Raw genomic sequence first — 7,707 nt, forward strand, 5'->3', positions numbered from 1 at the left:
CAGCCCACACTCATGCCAGTGTGTGCCACTTCCTGTCCAGCTAGTCCCACCCTTCAGTCCTGGCTTTTATTATCATCATGTAACCTTTCAGAAGAGTGCTTAGTATTTCCCTATTGGGCCTTCTCCGAGTCTCAGATCTTGCACTCTCCAGGTGATTCTGCAGTCTAGCATTATAGGCTTTGCTTCCAGCATTAGCACTTGCCAGCTGATGCTGTGGCAAAGACCAATCAGCTTGTAATTACTTTAGTTTGTGCATACACCATTGGGTAAAGTCGGTTTGCCCAGCCTGGCTTTCTCCTTAACCCAGCTTCCATGCAGGCCAATAAACGTTATAGTCCTGCCCAGCCTGGTCTGCTCTCAATGCCAGCTTTCATGCTCACCATTGGGAGCAATGGCCCAGCCAGGGGGCACTCTGCAGTTCCCCTATGTGCTTACACACACACAAACCCAGGTCTCATCTGCTAGTAGCTGCTACAACCCAGTCTGGTATGGACCGCATGACTTTGGAGTTTGTTGACAGGTGCCTGCTCGACCTCCAGTTCCAACTCATGTTGATGGGTTTTGCAGCCTAGCTCAGCGCATCCAGCCCCCAGTTATAGCCCTATTTGTCTGGTTTTGTGGCTTGACTCAGACTGCCTTGCACACATTATGGTTCTCAGATTTGCCAGTGAGTGCTATGGACTGGCCCAGCCTGTCTTGTTCCCAGATCTGACCCACATGTATGCTGGCATCTATAACCTGATATGGTCTAGGTTGCTCCCAACCTTGGTTCTTTCACTCATCTGCAGGGACTTCATCCAGACAGAGTTCTCTGAGTCTTCTCTCAGTGGCAGGTCTCATGCACATTTGTGGGTCCTTGACCCAGGCTGACTTAGTCTACCTTCTATACTGGCAGCAACAGTGACCTTGCCCTATTGGTCCACACCTATTCTGGTTCTTACTGTTGGGTGTAATTTCCCACCCACACCGTGTCCAAATCCAGATGCAGCTCTCGTGTGGTTCAGCAGGGGCAGAGACCTAGCCCAACCCATCCTATACCAGCTCTGGCTCTCAGGAATACCTCTGGATATTGTCATCATGTCCAATCTCGCATTCCCCAGACCAAGTCCACACCCATACAAAGAACACTGTAGTCATGTCCATCCTAGAATGCTGCCCTCATTCTTGCTCTAAAGCTCACCAGTTGGAAACACAACCCAGATTAGGCATCTGCTTAGCTACAAAACCAGGTCTTCTTCGAGTCGCAGATCCTGCACATGCCAGGGGGTTTGTCTGATCCAGCTGGTATAACCATTCCCTGTCTTGGCTTTTGCCGTCGGATGCTCCTGCCTGACCTGTCCTGGCCTACCCTCAGTGCCAACTCTCACTGGTAGGTGCTATAACCTGGCCCTGCTCAGTCTGCTTCCATCCCTGGCTCATGCAAACTTGTAGATGTGATAGCCAAGCCTTGCATAACCCACACATCTTGATTCCTGTGGTAAGGTTTGATCCGGACTTACCCAGCCCACACCTGCTCCAGAACCAACCCACAAACTTGCCGATAGGTGGGTCTTCTTCACTGAGCTTGACCAATACCCAGATCTGAAGCATATGCTTTCCAGTAGGGTCTATGACCCACCAGGAAATTTTCTGAACTTCCCTTACCGGACCACTCCCAGAGCTAGATCTCACATGTGCCAGTTGGTGCTAGGCACTTGCCCAGCACAGCCTGCTTCTCCTTTCCAGGCTTTGTATGAACCGGTGAATGTTCTGGCCTACTTACATGAGAACTATCCTGACAACTCACATGACTAGCTGTATGCCCTCATTCTACCTCATAGTAGTTTGTAATTCCTCAAGGTAGCTAGCAACTGGGGAAGATTTTTTTTCCTTGCCTTAACTCTACCCTTAAACCATCCATTGCCAAAATAACATGACTTGTGATTCCCTTTGTTCTTTAATTTCTGTGTTAATAAGATACAATTTAGAGGAAAATTAATTTGGATGGAAATTAAATCAGCTAAGAATTATAGCACTTTCCACATTCCTAGTTCATTATATTTATTAGTGTTCTAACACATTAGAAGACAATCATAGACAAATTTGACAGAGTTGGTACTGTAATGCATTAGAAAGAGAGTTATATGGAAATTCATTGTTAACTTTAAACAGCTTCATATTGTAACTTCAAAATATTGAAACTCGGGTTCAGGTTAAAGGTTTCTTCTAAGCAGCCTTTACCACATCTGCTGTGAGACTTGGGTATGAGGATAATGAAGAGGAGCTGTAAATTAAACCAGCTGCCAAGCAGTTTGTGTCTCCTTTCAAGTGACTGCTTCCTGCATCCTTTTATCATCACTCAAATCAAATATTCACATTTAGCATGGAAATCTGAGCTAAGTTGCTAAATGTAGGTTTTTGAAGTAACACAAATTAAAAACACATAATATTGAATTTGAGCTTTAAACAAACAAAATGTGCTATTAATAGAGGACTCTTTTTTTTTTGATCCACACATATTGTGTTCTTTTATTTTGCCAGCATTATTTTCTTAAGTTCTCAGATGTTTGAAAGAAGTTCGCCCATTCTCTCTCTCTCTTTCTCTCTCTCTCTCTCTCTTTCTCTCTCTGTATATATATATACCTAAATGAATAACATTGGTATGTGTTTCATATACATTATTTTATATATATGGGTAGATATTAGAAAAAATAAAACCAAAAGACAATATTCATTTATTTAAAAATATTTATTAATTTGAAAGAGTCACACACACACACAACTTACATCTGCTGGATCAACCCCAGTGAACCAAGCTCTTGTGGAGTACCAGGAGCTTCATCTGGTCTCCCATTTTGGTGGCTGCAGCACATACCTGGACTGTCGTCCATCACTTGTTACACGCCATTAACAGGGAGCTGGAGTGGAACTGCAGTAACTGACACGTGAACTTCTCCCCATTTGGGATGTCATTGTGGATGGCAGCTTTACTTGCTATGCTACCATGCCAACTCCAAATTTTAGTAATAAGAGGTATTTTTTTAAAATGTAACCACCTGAGTATCTGTAGTTATAAGCACTGATAGTAAGAATTATCAAAGCATTACTTGGAATTAGAGCAACTCCTAGAATATGGCTAACAATTTTAAAGCAGCAAGGTACTTGTATTTTTCTCATTTATAGTTTTATTTATAGAAAAAGGCTTTAACTGAACCAAAATTGATAGTTTCAAATTTTTTATTTAAATAATTATATTAAAATGTTGTTATGAAGCTCTAACAGAGTAAATATTTTATTTTTAAAAAATGTGAGAACTCCTACACTATTTCTGTCTGTATGATAATCAACATAACCAACAGGATTGTGAATATTAATTTCACATGTCTACAAGTTGGCACCACCTTGCACTATTTTAAATCTGTCCTAATCCCTAATTCTATGAAGTTACATAGGACTATCTGTGTAGTTATTATAATGCAGACAAGACGATGTAGCTAACAACTGTTCCTTGGCTATCTAGTTGTGATTTGAAATGGAGAAATTTTGCTGTGTAAGTCAGTGTCTCAAATATTCAAGGATGCTTCTGAAATTCCATGGTGAGCTGAAATTAAAAGGCAATATGCTTTTCTCATGAACTTTTTGAAGACATGAATTTCAAATTTGGCCCATACAATCAAGCTTACTTTTCTTTTTCTTTTTTTTTTTAATTTATTTTTTTTATTTACTTTTATTATTTTTTTCATTGGAAAGGCGGATATACAGAGAGGAGAGGCAGAGAGGAAGATCTTCCGTCCGATGATTCACTCCCCAAGTGAGCGCAACGGCCCGATACTATGCCGATCCGAAGCCAGGAGCCTCTTCCGGGTCTCCCACGCGGGTGCAGGGTCCCAAAGCTTTTGGGCCGTCCTCGACTGTCAAGCTTACTTTTCAATTCTGTTCTCCATGATCTCTGTGGAGTCCCCTTGGCTCGCTTCCTACCCCACAGAGTCAAGTGATTCATATTACATTTTCAGGTATGTTGGATTCCATAATCCTTATTTCCAGCATTTTATGTGAGTTCTTTAATCTACACTTCATTTCCTTCAGATTACAATGATTGTGAGATTGGAAGGAAACACATGACAGACTTTTTCACACAGCATGCTCTCAGAGATCGGTAGCCTGGTCATTACTTGACATCCTGCTTCTACCCTTACCATAATTAGTACCCAAATTGGGCTGAGTGTCTAGAGCATTTTTCACAGAAAAAAAGAAACAAAAATTCCCAGCCTTCAGTTTCATACATGTAGCAATAAACTCTGTCTAAAATATATACGTTAAAATTCTTACAATTTTAGTAATGGGAAACTGGGTTTTTATCTAAGCTTGTTGAATCACAGAACAGTATAGAACTCACATAAAAAACATGGTCCCAAGGCAGATGGTCCCAATCTTTGAAGCTTCCGGATGATTCTGGATTCCCCTCGTTCAGGCTTAAACTCTTGCTTTTTCTGTTATACTGTTGAGACCAGAGAAGTTTCTGCCATCTTCACACATTTTTAACTGTGGTGCCTTTAGCATTCCCTTTCATGAGTCAGACAAATTTGAAAATTAAGATAACATATAAAACAATATATGAATGACACATTAAAACTGTGACCTACTAATACTGAAGTTTCATAAATAAAAGACTTTTTAACTTTTGAACAAAGGGGAAAACAGAATGAAGAATTGTTGAGTCTTTTAAAACTCATTCTGTTTTTCTATGTATGTGTTTTCTATTATAACAAGCTTGTTCAAACTTTGATGTTAATGGATATGTGTCTTCAGACAGCCTTTAGGAATGTCAGCCCACCCTGGAGTAGAAAAGGAGGTTAGAATTTGCAGTGGCTGTCTTGTTTTGTGCACAGGGAATGCTCTGGGTAGTTAGCTGCTGGCCAGCCAGGTTGTGGTGAAAGCTTTTTAGTGGACACCATGTTGTGGTTTGCTGTTTTACAACCCCTAGAGACCTGTGTGGTTCAAACTGACATTTCTAGTGGCCCCCATAGGCCAGAAAACCAGCCAATTCCAGTGTTACTTTACTTACTTGTGGTATTTTGCACCCTGTTCCAGAGAAATGTAGGACAGAGCGGCCACTGATACTATTGCTATAACACTGTGTCCTCAGGGATCCGAGGGTTTGGAATGAACAAGTAAAAGCTGCAAAGAATAACAAAATCAGGAAGGGGGTGCTATTCATGGTTTTTCACAACTTCGCAACATTGTATTTCATTTCACTATGTCCCACTTTACCCTGACTTCTTGGTTCTGAGACATTATTCCTCAGAACAGCAGCATGTGAGAACTTGTGCCCTTCTTAGCTCTCAGGACAAGTCCATGGAAATGCATGCAAGGAAATTTGGCACCTAAACAAACAGATATTCCCCATCTCCAACAGGTTAGTGGCAGACAGAATCAGAGAAATGATAACATGCTATATTTCATGTGAAAGGATTATCTTCTCGTTTTTAGCTGATGCTGTCTTACAGCTTTTAAAAGGAAATCTGAAAAGAAAGGTGGAGAAAGACAATAAATCCTCAAGCATAGAAACATCTAAATGAACTTTTAGAAAACACAGATTTAATTTACTTTCCTGGACACTGAAACGCAGTAATGTTAGGTTAAAATAAAAATTGAAGGCCTGGTGGCGTGGCCTAGCAGCTAAAGTCCTCGCCTTGAAAACGCGAGGATCCCATATGGGCGCCGGTTCTAATCCCAGCAGCTCCACTTCCCATCCAACTCCCTGCTTGTGGCCTGGGAAAGCAGTCAAGGATGGCCCAAAGCCTTGAGACCCTGTACCCGTGTGGGATACCCGGAAGAAGTTCCTGGATTCTGGCTTCGGATAGGCATAGCATCGGCCATTGCACTCACTTGGAGAGTGAATCATCAGACGGAAGATATTCCTCTCTGTCTCTCCTCCTCTCTTATATCTGACTTTCCAATAAATAAATAAATCTGTTAAATAAATAAGAATTGAGTTTGAAAAGAGGTCTGAATTCTATTTGTACTATTTGTAAGTGATAAAAGTTGGGGCAAATTAAGAAATATGTTTGTCTGTATCACATTAAGGAGGAGGAAAGAAGAAGAAGAAAAAAAAATACCCTGTAGGACTATGGTAAAGGTAAATTAGGATGATGCATCTTAGACACTAGCCTAGAATCTAACCCACACATAGTGCTTTTATGCAGTAATTACAATGAAAATGATTTTAGTCTCATTGTTTTGCTAGTACAGAAAGTATTATTCCTTCAGCCCGGCACTTGTACTGTGAGGTAGGGAGTGCCCGGCTGTCTTTATTCCAAGATTCTTGTCCTTGTGTATGAGATAAATGCAAAGCAGAGACATATATAAAGTGTAAGAATGAGAGAAGGGTTTAACATGACTCAGAGCAGGCCTGAGATTCAAATCTCCCTGGTCACATTTCATCTTCTTTGTTTTGTGTGGTTTCCTAAGTGAATACACACTCAGAGAGGAGTTTTGGATCGAGGTCAGTGTCCTTGATTATCTCTGGGCTGGGCAGGTTTTATGACATTTAGATACTGTGTCTTCTTGGTGAAAGAGACTCATGTGCCTCACAGGAAAGTGTATATGAGGCTTATTTTGAGATAATTATTTTGATTTTTGATGATTTTTGCATAGTTGATTAAGATGCTACAGAAAGTCAAAGGCTACAGGAAGGTGGGTGAGACCATTATTTCCACATTCTCTTCTTTTTCCTTTCTGCATCTGAGAGAAGGAGGGAGATAAGGGAGAAGCCACATCCGACCTTCCAAACACCTCCATATCCTGAAATGGAGGACAGTCACTCAATACCACCCCAGGGTCCCCAATATAGGGCAAGCTCCAAGGGTCCTGGTCAAGAGATTTTGATAAGTCAACCGTTTTGAATTACTGGTCATCTCCCCACTCCAAGCACGATGGAATCTAAGGTGACATAGTTCACCTAAGAGTCTGTTTGCCCAGATATTCACTGACAACACTTGGCAGGGGTAGTTGACCAATTTTTTTTCTGTCTTCTGTCCTGTTATGATACCAGGTGTCCTCTGCAGGCTCTAAAGTACTGTCATATCCTCCATGTACTCCTGGATATGGTGTTCATTGCTGTGTCTAAGCCACGCAGAAGGCCCAACTCTGACACACGCACACCACGGTCAGACCATGGAACCTGCAGTTCTGCCCATGATTGGCATTCTGAGTTTAACAATTCAGTTGGGGGATTCCCAAATAAGCTTTATCTGAGGTGATCCCAGACCTGATTCTTGTGTGTGCTTGTCAATACTGGGTCTGACACAATCCTTCGCCCCAATCAGCTATGCACAACGCACATGCTGTTGGTTGCAATTGGTGGGTCAGCTCTGTCTCCAGCCATGTCTTTTATACAAACCAGTGGGTGTTGGAGTCCAGCCCAGTCCTGCCCACCACACACTCGGGCCCCACACAAACCGATGTGAGTTGTAGCCTTGTAGTGATCTGCTCTAAATCCCACCAGGTCCTCCCTTGCACTATTTCCCTTGCTTCCCAGTATGCACAGCAGACTGGTCCAGTCTATCCCACAATGATTTAGTTTTTTATAGATGCAGAGGTTATGGACCACAATCTCCTAGAAGACTCCCAACTCCTTTGTCATTAACTCCTTTCCTGGTTCACACCACTCAGAGATCCACATAGTTTTGTATTTTCCTTGAAATTGCTAGGGGATTCCCTCAAACA

This window comes from Ochotona curzoniae, unplaced genomic scaffold (assembly GCF_017591425.1).
Source record: "Ochotona curzoniae isolate NIBS_2020 unplaced genomic scaffold, NIBS_Ocur_1.0 contig_3498, whole genome shotgun sequence".
Taxonomy (NCBI): domain Eukaryota; kingdom Metazoa; phylum Chordata; class Mammalia; order Lagomorpha; family Ochotonidae; genus Ochotona; species Ochotona curzoniae.